The sequence below is a fragment of the Electrophorus electricus genome, chromosome 23 (assembly GCF_041902795.1).
Source record: "Electrophorus electricus isolate QZ-2024a chromosome 23, ASM4190279v1, whole genome shotgun sequence".
Classification (NCBI taxonomy): domain Eukaryota; kingdom Metazoa; phylum Chordata; class Actinopteri; order Gymnotiformes; family Gymnotidae; genus Electrophorus; species Electrophorus electricus.
The window spans coordinates 6,238,928-6,254,466 of record NC_137519.1 but is presented as its reverse complement, the minus strand read 5'-3'; the positions used below and the strand labels follow the sequence as shown (position 1 = coordinate 6,254,466).

At 39.8% G+C, this 15,539-nt stretch overlaps 1 protein-coding gene and 1 long non-coding RNA gene across 2 annotated transcripts in view; both read right to left on the bottom strand.

The window, feature by feature from the left end:
* LOC118240426 (sialoadhesin-like) overlaps nucleotides 1-15,539 on the bottom strand; it is a 58,676-nt gene that overhangs the window by 12,450 nt on the left and 30,687 nt on the right. The gene's annotated exons all lie outside the window — the stretch shown is intronic.
* Nucleotides 7,560-11,318, bottom strand: LOC145653212 (uncharacterized). The gene is made up of 3 exons (XR_014119578.1): nucleotides 11,298-11,318; nucleotides 8,958-9,019; nucleotides 7,560-7,817 (listed from the first exon to the last, which is right to left on the bottom strand). It is a non-coding gene; the product is annotated as an uncharacterized LOC145653212 (long non-coding RNA).

Sequence of the window (15,539 nt, the reverse complement as noted above, 5' to 3'; positions counted from 1 at the left end):
GCTCTCAAAATTAATGCATCTGGGTTTTTTTTTTTTTTTTTTTTTTTTTTTATGAGTACCACACCATGTCCAGCCTCAGCGAGGTTAACACAGTACATTGTGGGACCTGTAGTTTTTTTATTTACATCAACAAACAATTTCCAGTCTCGTCCTTCACCCCATCTACCAATATTTAAAGCCAATGCTCATTCTCCAACACGCTCCACTTCTCATACAAACCTAATCGCTTTATTAGAAATTCCACTCAGCAATCTCTAGACATTTACTATCAAACACTATAACACTCTTAAGATCTTGATTGTGTCTCCACATGTGACAAACTAAACTTAGGCGCTGATAAAATATGCTTCAGCGTGCCAAACCCCACACATAATTTACACTTAGGGTCTTGGCCTACCCACTGTCCATTGTCAAAGCAATAGCATGCATGCCCAAAAAACAAAGTAAAACATAAAGGAAATATTCAAAGTTTACCTGCCAGTAACATGAGGATTGTTGCTACTGTAATATTTCCTGATGTTCGGAAAGACATGTTTCACACACTGGTTCACAACGGTCACACAGAAGTGATACTTGGAGCTCCAATAAGTAATAACTTTAGGCTAAATACTAAATTTAAGCCTTAAATGAAGGTCTCTGCTACTTTCTTGTGTTCCTGAGTATAACGGCCATGACCTCAGTCCTGCTCCTCCTCACCCATCCTACACTGGGAAGATGTTGTGATCTTGGTTACTGTCAAACAGCAAAGACACGGAAAGTGTGCTGTGCATTTAGCAGAGCGTTTGTTCATCACACCCCCCCCCCCTATTTTTAGCTTATAACTTCTTCCTTTTTCTGTTCTCAAGACCACAAAACTCATTCAAGTGTGAGAAACCTTTTTTCCTTCTTGTTTTTCTACTCATTTGCTTTGTTTGTTTGTTTACTGATAAGTTAAAGATGTACTAGTCTGCCCTGGTATCAGGCTTGGCCTCTCCTGTGTCCTGCATCATCTGTTACACCAGATGCCACATCTATCACTTCTGTCAAAGTCCCTGAGGTAAGGTTTGAGTTTGATCAGACTGACTGGTAATGGAATTCTGGGTATTTCTTCTACCGATTGACCATAAATTATGTCTTTGGTCGTCATGGCTGCCCAGAGCTCGTAGTCACATACGTTAGTCCAGACTTTCCTATAGCAGAAGCTGTGAATATATTTAGGTCAAATGTCATCAAACAGGAACTCAGCAGCCATATAGATGAGAGGTGGGCTTATCTTACACTATCAGACAGTAGAGTGTGAATACAGACTGACATTTATACCACTTTAGTCTTAACCACATGCCCAACTCATACCAGTCAAACACACAGCTGCTGTACTGAACATTTATATGAAGATACAAGAATTTTTATTTTGTTATGTTTACTATGGTGAGTAAATAAAGTTTGAAACCACTTTTTCTATTGTAGCCACTTAATTTGAAGAAATAGGAGATGAAATATAAAATAGAAATGAAATATAAAATCCAGAGTTTGTTGTTTCCAGTTTTTGTTTTGTAAACTGTTTTTGAAGTAAATAGTAAAGCAAGCAATATAAAGACGTTAATCAGCTTCAGGGGGGCGACAGTGAACTCAGGAAACTGTTAATGTACTGAACACTAGAAAGCAGCACAGCACAATGAGTCATAGCAAGTGAAGTCAGAGCATTTCATGACAACAGAGTTTATGTTGAATTCATAGAGACAGAGAAACCCCAAAGAATTCATTAATTGTGTCAGGAAACAATATTTCTGAAAATAATATTTTATAGCGGATTAAAACACACATTCTTTGGAACTGTGCGACCATCCTTTTAGTCTCTCAATTTTGCTTAAAAATACAGTGATGCTGTAAACCTGTCAGAAATGCCAGTAGCCCACCCAGTGTGTACTGCAGGTAATGCATCATTCATTCATACGTCACTGTGTAGCCTTTAGCACACAGGACAGGAAATGTGACAGTGATGTACTTCATCCCCAGTGTACTGGTGTAGTGATGCCTGTTGAAATTACATATAATTTGATTTAGTGGCTGTGTAATACTTTCTCATGTATTACTAAATTTGAATACGTTTTTTTCTCTGCTGGTTACACATGTGATAAACAAAATAAACAACTTATATCTATATATAGTTGTTACATCGTGTATTGAGTCTTTTTATATAGAATTACACATTCACATGTGTTTTCTTTAGAAATATATGAAATATATATATATATTAATGTATTATAATTTCTTACACGTCTCTGTACATCATATTCTATGAGAATACGTAAATAAACAAGAACCACGTGGTGGCCCAAACTACACGGACACTGACGAGGGGGACCGTTACACTTTGTAACAGTATGCGAGTAATTAATGAAGCAAACTGACTTTATTGACTTTAAGTTTGTCTGTGCTGGCAAACTCAGGAAACAAATATTGACTTGTCACTACCACAATCTTTAGCGGTTGCTTCACAATTAGATTTTATTTTTAATTATAAGGTTTTCATAAAAGAATTGTACATAAACATGTTTTTTCTAATGTTCTCTTTCTTTAAGGTAATGATTTTTATTCTGATTAAAACAATATGTAACGGTCAGGGCCACCTGCTAGACTGCCCTCGGTGGCCAATAGAAGGCAGAGACTTCCGTAACGGTAATCACGCACAACCAGCAGCCCGAGTCTGATGTTCCTTAAGGGAAGTGCTCCCTCTGCTGGGGGAGGAGAGGAACGTTCCTTGATTAATGGCTGGTTATTTGATTTGTAGTCAAATCTAGCAATCCTCGATGTAGTTTAATACGTGTCGCTGTCACTGTGTCTGTCCCCATCACATTGTCTGTGGCAATCACTTTGTCCCCCTTTGTGTCAGTGCCTGTACCTGTCAGTGTGTCTGTTCCCGTGTCTGTTGTTGTCCTGGTACATGTCCTTCGCCCCTCTGTCCTGTTCGCGCTGGCCTGTATCGGGTCGCTCGGTCCTGGCGTTGTTTTCGGGGCTGTAGCCCGATAGGCTGGCACGTTGCTGGCAAGACGCGCCATTGGGGAGGGGCTCTGTCACGGTATGGCCCCTCCTCCAAAACATCTCCCCGTGTGTGTTTGTGGGTGTGTGTGTATGTTTGTCCATGTGTCCACACCCTCCCTCTGTTCCACACCTGATCCTTCTTGTGTGTCATAAAAATCTATCGTTTACGTGTTACTGTCAGTCTTTAACAATGATAGCGTGTGTGCTGTGTCTCCTGTGTTTTATGTGTTAATAACCATACACTTCAGATTAAAATTTGAGAACAACACACAATTTCCTAAATGTCAAGGTCACTGTGAAGTGCTATTTAACTTATTTAATGTTGTAATTCTTACTTTGTACTATATATAGCTAGACAAACAATTTCACTCAAAATGTCACATTTTGCATTTACTTCATGACATGCTCTAGTAAAAAGTGTTACATTTCCTTCCAAAAAGTGATTTTTTTGGTTTTAATATATTGAGGCATTTTATTTAACAAAATTCTATTTTGAACAATTTTTTTTTACTGATGCATGCTTTCCAAAACAGTGAATTCTTCTTCTTTGATTTTACTTAACATATACACTTATGTATATGTAATTATTTTTTTCAAGTCTTAACATGAAACCAAATTTTAAGATTAAATAAAAGATGTAAAATTTTAGGATTTAAAATAGCTGGCCAGTAGGTATAAGCATTTTCTATAACTAGTAAAATTGCTTTGGCCTCTGTCAAGATTTTTAGTTTTATTTATTTATTTATTTATTTATTTTTGAGGGAGAATGAGAGTCAGAAACAAACCCACAGTGACTCCAGAAACTGCGTATGTTCCAGCTGGGTTCCCTGCATCAGCAATGAGAGGGCACCATGTTACACAGACGTGTGAACAGTCACAGAAGTCTTGCTGTATGACCTCATCAAACTGACACTGGAAGTGCAAGATAGTTGTCTCACTTTCTTTAATCACCATGTAGACAATAAGGCAGTGAATTCAACCCAGACTGTACCTGAAGTAAATGACCATTCTGATGAGTTAGATGATCCAAATCGATTCTGCACCACACAGTAGAAAAGTCCACTTGTTCCTGTAGCTATAGTTAAATTGGTGCCATTTACAAACAATATGACATCACTTCCTGTCTTCTTGTACCAGGAGTAATTACTGATGGGGTTGGAGTCACTGTAGCACAGCAGTGTCACCGCGTCACCAGACACACGGTCAGTAACAGATGGGACTCTGGGAGGGTCTGAGCAGGAGAGCAAGAATTGAAATAATACATTTAATGTCTTTTTATTTTGACTGTTCATGTTTGAAAGTGGTCCATATCAGCCATCTATGGAAATATTTCAGAAAACAGTAACATTCAGTGCACAACCTGCATGAACACAATAACTGTAAAGAGTGATATTTATAAGACTATCAGTAAAATTATATGTTGCATAGCCACAGTGTAATGCTTCATTTGCTGCTGACTGTTCATCAGCTCACTGTTCATGGACTGTGGATGTGGGACCACCTGTTCTGTGTGTATACACATCACTTAAGGACACATTCTTAACACATCTCACAATAGTGAACCTACATAACACATCCAGCAGGGTGGTGGTGGAGTTGTGCTGTCCCAGCTGGTTGTGAGCGGTGCAGTAGTAGAGTCCACTGTGCTGGGAGCTGATGTTGGAGATGCTGTAATTCTGGCCTGTTGCCAGCAGTGTGTCTGCAGCTGCTCTCTGCTTAAACCAGGAGTAGGTGAGAACAGGAGGGTTTGCCTCACTGCTGCAGGTCAGAGTCACTGAATCTCCTTCCACTCTCTCTCCAGAGGAAACCATCAATGCTCTGGTGTTTCTAGGGGCATCTGAACACAAACACACACTGTTAACATTAAAACTAAACTCTCATACAGAGTCTGGTTAAGAGATTCTTATACATTCAGAAGTTATAGTTGATAACTGTGAAACTACAACAAAGAGCATCATCATCATGAGCTGTAGTAGTAAGTATTGATTGTAGTGATGTTTCTGGTTTATGATTAACTGACTTTATTAAATGCATCAAGACATCATGATTTTCATATGTAAATTCTCCACTCACACACAGGAGGAGAGAGGAGGTTCTCATGGCCTTCAGTAGCACAGCTATAACTGACTACATCCCTGACTGCAGATACAGAGCAGGAGACAGATGTGCAGTGAGACACACGCTGTCCGTTCTTGTACCAGATGTAGGTGGGGTTGTAGGGCAGAGTGCAGGTGGAGCTGCAGCTCAGTGTTACTGTCTCTCCCTCTGATCCTGGGACTGCTGGAGAGTCCACATTCACCTTCAGGCCTGTATGGGAGACTCTCATAAGTGTCTTCAGGGCTCAACACACAGATGGTGAACCATGTGACACTGCCAGACACAGAACACTTATCTTACCTGTGACACTTATCTTACCTGTGACCAGCAGAGCTGTCTGTGTGCATCATGTAGGGGGCTTTAAATCGGAGGAGATATTCTGCTGAGTCACTCTCTGTGAGATGTTTCAGGCTTAGTGTGTTCACATTAGCTCTGTGACTGAAAACCTCCACTCGGTCATCAGCATGACTCAGCTCTTTGACCTGTGGGTGGAGTCTGGCGTACCAGGCAGGTTGGGGGGTGGGCTGCTGATCCGGGAAGGTGTAGTAACCGTGTATGTCCACTGATGAACCAATCAGAGCACAGATGCTCTGGGTGACGTAAGTTACACTCCAGCAGCTGTCCTTTCCATAAACACCTGTAACACATAAACTGAGTAAATCATAGCTGGACAAACAGACTACCAGTTCTTTTAAAGTCAGTTGTACATAATCAGAAGCTGGGCGACACAAGACTTGTCTTGTGTCACTTGTCTTGTTCTCAGGGAAGTTGTGCCAAGTTTCCAGTGGGCCCTTTCATGAATGACCTGTTTTTAAAAAGGGCAAGTAATGTCAGTATATTTTGTGCATGTTTATACAATTACATATCAGGCTTTATTGTGTTCCTAAGTGTCTGCATGAACACTACTTATAAGTACAGTTACAGTATAGACCCCTCTTTTACGCCCTCATCCATGTGATGCCTCTCGCCATGTTTGATGTGTTGTTGTCCTCGGTTAACGTGTCACCGTGTGTGTTGTGTTTACACTCCTTTCCTCACATGTTGCCATGTCCCCCTTTATTACTCATTAGTGTGTCTCCAGCCTCACCTGTTCCTCATTTCCATCCCTGTAAATATTCCTTCTGTTTCCAGTTTTTATTTACTAAGTAATTTATTGTTTATTTACTAGGTTTTATTACCAGTTATGATTTACTATATGGATGATGATCAATGTGTAAAGGCTTTAGCATTTAAATGGTCCTCTTATTTTTACTTTTACTTTTATTCTTTTACTTAAATTTTTGCCATTAAAAGACTTTTGTGTCTTTGTTTGGTTGTTTGGTTGTTTTGAGACTCACGCCTGCATCCTGTCAGACAGTAAGAGTCTAATAAAAAATGTAACACTTGCTCTTTGGTCAAAACCAGGCCACCCATGAAGGAGGCCAACAGAGGTTATTATTATTATTATTATTATTATTATTATTATTATTATTATTATTAGTTGCAATTATATAGCACCTTTCTCAAACTCAAGGTTGCTTTACAAATATTGCTTTTTTTTTCTTTTTTTTTCCAAGAACAGCAGTGGTTGATTAAAACTTCCAACTGCCAATAATATGTATGTAAACATAAACACAGTGGACTTAAAAATTAAACGCAGTGATTTATGGAAAAACGAAAAAAAAAAAAATTTCCAAAAATACCTTAAACACTGAAAACTCTTAAATTGAAATATATCTAAAAATGCTGTAGTTGTCTTATGTCTTAGCCATATGTGACTCAGCATGAGTTCACTGTAATCTAGTAGAAGTTGCCAGTGACACAGTGAGTGGTTTAAAGTGAGGACAAGAGCAAGAGACAATGAGAACACAAACAAAACACACTGATGTAGTACTGCTGAACCAGCTAGCCAGTGCCCACAAATGTATAGAGCCCTCAACAGTGAAAGGTGCTTCCCAGCTACTTATAAACATGTAGGCAGAACCAGCAGCAAAAAACAGCAAAAACAAACAACAATCAAACAAAAAACTTTTTATCTCATAGAAGCTGCCAGTGAGATGCGGATAGAATGATGAGAGTTTAAAGTGAGGATCTTACAGACAGCAGGAGAGCAGAGCTCCTCATATCCTCTTACAGCACAGGAGTAGCTGCCTGCATCCTCACTACTGTCATACACATACATTCCATTAGTGTTCTGGTTATATACAGGGTGTCCATTCCTGTACCAGATGTAGGTGGGGTTGTTGGGCAGCGTGCAGGTGGAGCTGCAGGTCAGTTTGATATTCCCTCTATATGTGTTTGACATCATAACCTTCAGATCTGCAAATCATTTTAAGAAAGAAGCTTTGGTGTTAATTTTATAAATAGCATATTTTTATAGTTAACTAGTCTTATGTGATTACCTGTGACAGACAGAGATACTCCAGGATCACTAGTGTATTGACCCCAAGGACCATCAGTGTGGAATCTGAACCTGTATGTGTGAGCGTCACTCTCTCTCAGGTGAGTGACTGTCATACTACAGTCATTCTGGGAGCTCTGTCTATACTGCACTCTCCCCTCATACTCCTCTTCCTCTCTCACATCCACAGCTTCAACACCAACCTGCTGCTCTGTAATAAACCAGAATGATTCTGTCACCGTTTGTCCTCCAGGGTATTTATAAGAGCAGGATAGATCAACATTTGAGCCTTTCAGAGCACACAAGTGTATGTCACACCCTAAAACACCTGAAACACAGATACAGTCACATTCAGGAAAAAATAAATTCTGGTAATTCATAAAACATGAATGAATATTAATAATTAATATGTTAGCTTTTAATATTAATATTTGCTTTTAAATCAAGCCAGATAAATGCAGAGGAAATCTGCATAATATTTATCCATCATGTATATATACTCACTGAACTCAATTTTAGAAACACCTGCCTATAAATATCCACCAGGACATCCCATTGTTTCAGGCAGTCTATTCCTAACAGAGCCTCTCTCTCAATATGGAGTTAGTTTACCAGTTACCTTCCATCCTTAAAGATACTACTGATTTCCTCATTAAATGGAATGAACTTTACAACATTAGTCAAGATGATTTATTATGTACCATGGATGTATCAAGTGTGATACTAGAATTCTTAGTATAACTCACACAAGAAATTTGACAAAAAAAAAAAAAAGTTATGTTCTGTAACAAATGTTATTTACAGATTCAAGTTCTCTGGGATAACTGGTTTCCCCAAATTGTGAATATATATATATATATATATATATATATATATATATATATATATATATATATATATATATATATTTGAACATTATTATACATATTCCAGTAATGTTTTTTCACAGTACGAGGAGTAAATGAGGAGTGAGTTTCCTTGCTCTTATGAACACATGGCCCCTCTAACATAGCCACTGGCCCCAGCCTGGCCCCCCATTTCAAAGAGTATACAATTGCAACTGAACCCTCCCTGTTTCTGTTTCAAAAGAGCCCCTAATCTAAAAGACCCTTTAATTTGGGCGCAGTTACCTAAACAATCTACGTCTCTTCCTTTGAAGGAAGTTGATGGTAACTTTAAATGTTTTCATTTATTTATTGATATGAATACAATTATGAAAACTTTGTTTTATCCTCTTCCTTGAACTCTATATACATAATATAGGTAATTCACCTTTTACTACACTGTAGACACCACACCACAGACCAGAGTTCTGTAAAGGCCAACTCTTGCATGCTGAAAAAGGACAGTGACTGTGTGTATGTGAGTGGGTGTGTATTGATGTGTGTGTGTGTGAGTGGGTGTGTATTGATGTGTGTGTGTGTGGGGGGGGTGTTGTTTGTTTTATGTGGGATATTACCTGTAACAGTGAGAGTAACTCCAGATGAAGCAGATATCCATTCACTACTCCATGTTTTAAATCTGAAGTTATAAATTCCAGAGTCACTTACTTTCACGTTGTACATTATCAGTGTACAGTCATTCCACAATGTGCTTATAGAAACTCGTCAAGGGTGTTGTGGTTCTCCATCAGATCTCTGGATATGATACCACTCTCCCTCTATGACATTAGAGGAATCAGGTGTATATTTGCAGGGGATTTTAACTTCAGATCCAATAACACACACACACACACACACACACACACACACACACACACACACACACACACACACACGGATTATAGGGGTGAGTTTACACTCTTATCAATATCGCTTCTCTTTAACTAAGTGACTCATGGTGTGAATGCTGATGACGCTGATGATGAAGTTGAACTTAATGAAACCTGCACAAACACACATTGGCATTAGAACCACAAACAGGACTCTGCAGTTTTAAAACATACAAAGCAGTGCACTGTTGCAACATAAACAAACAAATACTGGTGATGGAGGCATGCAATTTAAAGGTGCAAGGAGGTGGATTTAGTGACAAATCTTAAATCCGTTGTGGCCTTTATGTATTTCATATTTTCTCTTTTTCCATAAAGTGATTTTTTTACAAGACTCAATTCTCAGGTAAGTGTTAGAGAAATATAAAATGGTGGCTTAAAATGGCCATGGTGATTTGTAGAGATCCCCTTAATGCACCTTTAACTCTCACAGGCACAATCAGAGAAAAATATTAATAGAGATTTGACAAAAAGGTTTACCAGCCAGTAACATGAGCAACACTACTACTGAAATATTTCCTCCAATTACAAGTATCACTGTATTCCCCTTTGGACAAAATGTATTTAAGTTTTGTTATTATTTTTAATATGTATTGTATTAATATGTAATTAATATATTCTCCAAACTAAGCTTGGTCCTCTGCTAAGACTAGAATGATGATACAGTTACAAATTTGTAAGAATATTTGTAAGAATAAGTAAGAATTGGGGTTCTTTAAGGATTGGAGTTGGGATTCATTTTAAGGTAAGGTCTGGAATCAGGGTTCATTTTAAGGTCAGGACTAATATCAGGGTTCACTTTTGTACTCTTTCTTACAACTTTATTCAAGCAGAATCTAATGACATCTCTCTCACTTCTTGTAATTCCCTGCAGGGTTTTGTGAGATCACGCTCACATCTGTTGGCATGTGCAGTCTGTCACTCCCTTCTACTCTGTTCATCACTGGTCAGTGTGTGACCACAAGACTACTGCTGACAGGAGATTATTGCAATGGCTCATTCTCAGCACAGCAGTTACACAGCCATGATAGAGGCATGGAAGTGGTATCAGAATCAGAATCAGAATTTGCCAAGTACAAGAATTCTCTTGGTGTTTCAATAAGATGAAGTACAATAAGATAAATAGAGAAACAAAATATAAACTATATGTAACTAATATATATATATATATATATAAACTATATATCTTATACATAAACTATGTATAAACATAAAAGACAAGTGTGCAAACAGCAGCAAGTGTGTGCAGTGTGAGATAGGTACAGACGAGACGACAAGTACTGGGGTGCTGAGCTACACATATAGTGTGACCAGGTATGGTAGAGGCATTGCAGTAGCATGGCAGTGGATGTTGTGAGGTGAAGAGTGTATCAAGCACAGCGATGTTGCTGTCAATGTCCCTACTGGGCTGAGAAGATCCTGTCACTCAAATAACTGCAACAGCAGCAGCCCTGTGGTCAGTAATAGAACACTGTGGAGGAGCTGTGAGATGGTGAACCTGTGAGATGGTGAACCTGTGAGATGGTGAACCTGTGAGACGGTGAACATGAGAGATGGTGATCCTGTGACATCGTGAACATGAGAGATGGTGAACCTATGAGATGGTGAGCATGAGACATGGTGAACCTGAGAGATGAACCTGTGATATAGTGATCCTATGAGATGGTGAACATGTGAGATGGCGTATCAGTGAAATAGCAAGCATGTAAGATTGTGAACATGTGAGATGAACCTGTGAGATGATGATGTGTGAGATTGTAAACTTGCAAGATGCTGAACCTGCCAAACTGTGCATGCCTGTGCAAGTGTACTCCTAAACAATGTTTCAAGGATATTTTAATGTTGCAATGTTTAGAAGTGAAGGGAAATAAAGAAGTGCTAAATCTGCCTCAATAAAAGACACTGGATTATTCCATACTGTTACATAATTAATGACAAAATCCAGAAATCACAAGCTTTTCAAACAGCCTAATTATAAATGCAGAGTACTTGAATGTAATATCGGTTAAAACACACAAGCATAATTACAAGCTGTTGTCTGTCATGTGGTTGCATGGGAATGAAAATATCTGATCAGACCTCCTGAATTCTCAGGGGGAGGTCACTGGTTTCCTTCCTCATTATTTAAATAAACAGAAGGAAAGTTCTGTTTCATAATGATTCAGAGGAACCTATAAAAACCCCAGTAAATATAAGCCAAGCTTCTCAATACGGTTCCCAATTTTTATTCTCAATACAGGCAACAAATACAGCTTCTCAATACAGGCAACCGTCCATTAGATGCAGAGACCATGAGCTCCACCGTGAGGGACGTCCAACCTGAGATCCCCTAAACACACACACAAACACAGAGAGAGAGAGGGAGAGGGAGAGAGAGAGAGAGGATTTGCATGTTTGGATGAGGTTTGGGTGATAACTTACACTTGCATATACTGACACAAACACATGCACATTCATTCACTGGTGTGTAAACAGAGAGTTTAACTAGGCTTGCGTGTAAGTGTGTAAGCAGCATGTGCGCAAAACAATTTTCAGTGTGCCCGGAAGTCATTTCATTGTAACAGGAAGGCAGATATTTAACGTGTTCAGCATGCTCATCAATATGAGGTGAAGACAGGTCTCTAAAAAAAGTTACTGTCATGTCAGCATCTAATTCTGATTCTGATTCTGAAGTAATATCATTGCAGTTCAATATCCTTGCAGTTTCACTTTTTGGAATGGATCTATGGATGTGAGACAACATATTGGTGTACCACCACTAGAAAACACTTCATTACCTAATGAGAATTTTAAGCAAATTTTGGAATACATTCCTAGTGTATCTATCGAGAACTATTTTAGGATTTTTAATGTTCAAATGCTCCAGAGTTAACTGAATTAGAAATGATAAGATTATACGCTATGTAGCCTGCTGGTAATGACGTGGCTATGTCATACCATTAGGCTGCAGGTGAGCTTCTCAGTATCTTCCAATCAGCCTACAGTATGTGAGAAAATATTCAAAACAGATATCTTGCCATCATTTATTAGAATAACCTCCCGATATCAATAACATTCGTTCTGAATATTTACCAAAATAACGTAGCACATAATATTATTATTTCTAATATTAGCCATGTCCGGTCATTAACCCGCAATCTTAAATTTTCCATAACTGATCAGGAGTTCTTATACCATAAGGACATATAACTTATTTACAATTAAACAAATGTCAGTCCTCTCTACATCTTATTTTCATGAGCGTGTTGTACACATGCTAAATATCTGCCTTCCTGTTACAATGAAATGACTCCTGGGCGCATTGAAAATTGTTTTACGCACATGCTGCTACACACATACACGCAAGCCTAGTTAAACTCTCTGTTTGCACACCAGTGAATGAATGTGCATGCGTGTGTATATACAAGTGTAAGTTATCATGTCCAAATGTAAGTAGTAGATAATTTATGTGAAAATGTTTCATAAGTATGTGCAAGTGTTTCATAGGTATGCACAAGTAGTGTGCGTGTATGCAATTATTTCACTGATTTCACCCTAAACGGCCTTGCATAACTTCATCCTCATCCTGGATCACTCTTAATGTAGGAGGCATGTAGAGGTCTTCTGTTATTATAACAATTAGGACATGGTGGGACAGAAGAAAGTCATACATGTATAAATACAAATACTGTGGATTTTTAAGAGGTAAAATTCCACTTTGATGTAACTGCTGTAAAAAAAAAAAAATAAAAAAAAAAATAAAAATAGATTACCACTAGAGGGCGTGTCTGACGAAGTAACTTCTTTTCTGTGGCAGTAATCATAAGTGACACCTTCAGCACTGCACTTATATACTACAGAGATAAACTCTAATTTGTAATATTAATTTGCAATAAGAAAAAGACAAACAAACAATGTTGCCTTCAACATCCGTCACCAATTTTTATTTGCATGGCAAAAGTACTCCTCAATATTCAGTCTACCATTCTGTCTGTCTGTCCTTGGGAGAGTTGGTCAAATGGCATGACTCAGTAATGGCCTTCACTGGGTGGACTCTCAGTGCCAACAATCAGCACTTTTACCCAGCCATCACATGTCATCCTCCTCCCTCTCCATCTCCATCCTCTCCAGCTCTACTTTTTGTATTCCTCTCTTTCACTCTTCTTGTTCATCTCTATTCTTCTCTCACTTTCTACTTCTCTCCTCTCTTTCCCTCTCTTTGTTTCTCTCTATTTCCCTCTCTCTCTCTCCCTCTCTGTCTCTCTTCCTCTCTCTGTGCACTAATTCGAAATTAGTGCACAAACTAATTGGGAAACTAAATCAATCTGCTACCTCAAACGTGCAGGCAAGGCTGACACTCCTTCTGAGATTTAGGAGAAGAGAGCTGCTTACGGGTTTCTTTAAGGCCCCACTGTAAGGGTTGGTGCCAGGCCGAGGCCTCCCTCTGGTCAGGCACACCACTAACCAGGCTTAACACACAACAGCTTGGCTAGACCTTATATAAGCCCAGTGACCCAGTCATTCAGTGCTGGGTCTTTGCCAAAGTTCTGAGCTAAGCTCCTAGCTGGTAACTTCAGGTATTGAGGTCTGTGAACTGTGATGGAAATTATTATTCGATCATGTATTATCATGTGATTCATATATCATCATGTTAATCCTTTCTCTATGTAATCCTATATGAATAGTTTAGTCTGCACATTCTGTCTTTGTATATTGTGTGAACAAAACGACTGCTGAATCAGCTGCTTCCTGATCTTGCATGTGTCGTGTGACTAATGCTGATAAAGAGGAACTAGCAAACTGTGTCTGTCCTGGTAGAACAGAACATCCTGGTATGTGCAAAAGTGTTTAGCGCGATAAGGAGCAGGAAATGGGTAAACAGGATGACAGGACATCCCTTCCGGGGGGTGAAGTTTAGATATAAGGAACAGAGTCAGTCTACCCCTTTAGAGCTTTCGCTTTAGAGCATTAGCTCTCACACAGCTGTGTTTTGTATGTCTTATTTTCTTCATTAAATTACTCTTTTAATCACATCTGACTTGCTGTTTATTCAAAATTCCACCACAGAACCGTCAATACCGCTAACTGTTCTGCACATGGGCCCACCATTGTTAGAGCATGGTTGCTCACCCAGTAGGCTGTTGGTGACATCACCTAGCTGACATGGGTTTGAGCCCACCTTACAGAAAGACCGAGCCATGGACCCGGCTCAAGAGTCTGATCTGGAACAGGTAAATTGGGACTGTTGGTCGACATGAGCCGGCCCTGCAACAGATCCTCTCTCAGTTGCAGGCCCTAACAGACCTCCTGGCATGAACACCAGTGCCTCCGGCTGCCCCTAGTCAGGAGGCAGCTGGAGCTGTGGCAGCAGCAGAGCCAGCCCAAATCCTGTCCACCTTGTGTTCAGAGCCATTGCTCCCTGCCCCTAAGTGCTATGCTGGTGAGGCAGGAGGTTGTAGGGGGTTCCTCCTTCAATGCTTACTGCCTTTTGAGCAGCAGCCATCTTGGTTCCCCACAGAGCAAGCAAAGGTGGCGTACATCATCTCCCTTCTGACTGGGTGGGCTCTGGCATGGGCCACCCCGGTCTGGAAGCACCAAACTGACGTATGTTCCCTTAAGCGGACTTTCGACCATCCAGTAGCTGGAGGGGAGATGATTTCCAGTCTCCTTAATATATGTCAGGGGGAAAGAGCGGTGGCTGATTATGCGATTAAATTCCGCACTGTGGGAGCAAGAGTGGATGGATCCCCTCAGCGCTGATGGCCACTTTCTACCAGGGTCTCAGTGAGGTAGTCCACCGTGATGCTCCGGCTTCTCTCTACGACCTGATTGATCTGGTCTTGCGTATTGACAATCGCGTGCGGCAGAAGTGCAGAACACAGGGACCAGAGATCAGTCGTGGCTCTCGCGGAGCTCCGTGCACCCTTAGCCCTGTTCATGTGCATGACAAGCAGGGGGAGTCCGGATGCCAGCCAATGCAGCTTGGACACACCCGCCTTTCCCAAAGTGAACGCGACACTCGGATGTGCGTCCAGTTCCATCAGCCCTTGTATGCTGCTCCATTCTGACCCTCTTCCTCATGTTCTTGCTCAGGCATGCTGCAGTAATAGCACTCATGCCCACAGGTTGTGTCAATGCGATGTCATATGCTGTTAATTAATACGTCTTTTCTACATACATTCTGATAAATTCACAGAGCCTATTCTTTCCCAACCATAATAAACAGACAATAACAATATTCAACACAATAACAGATCCATAACAGTCAAACAAAATCTACAGGACTATCAG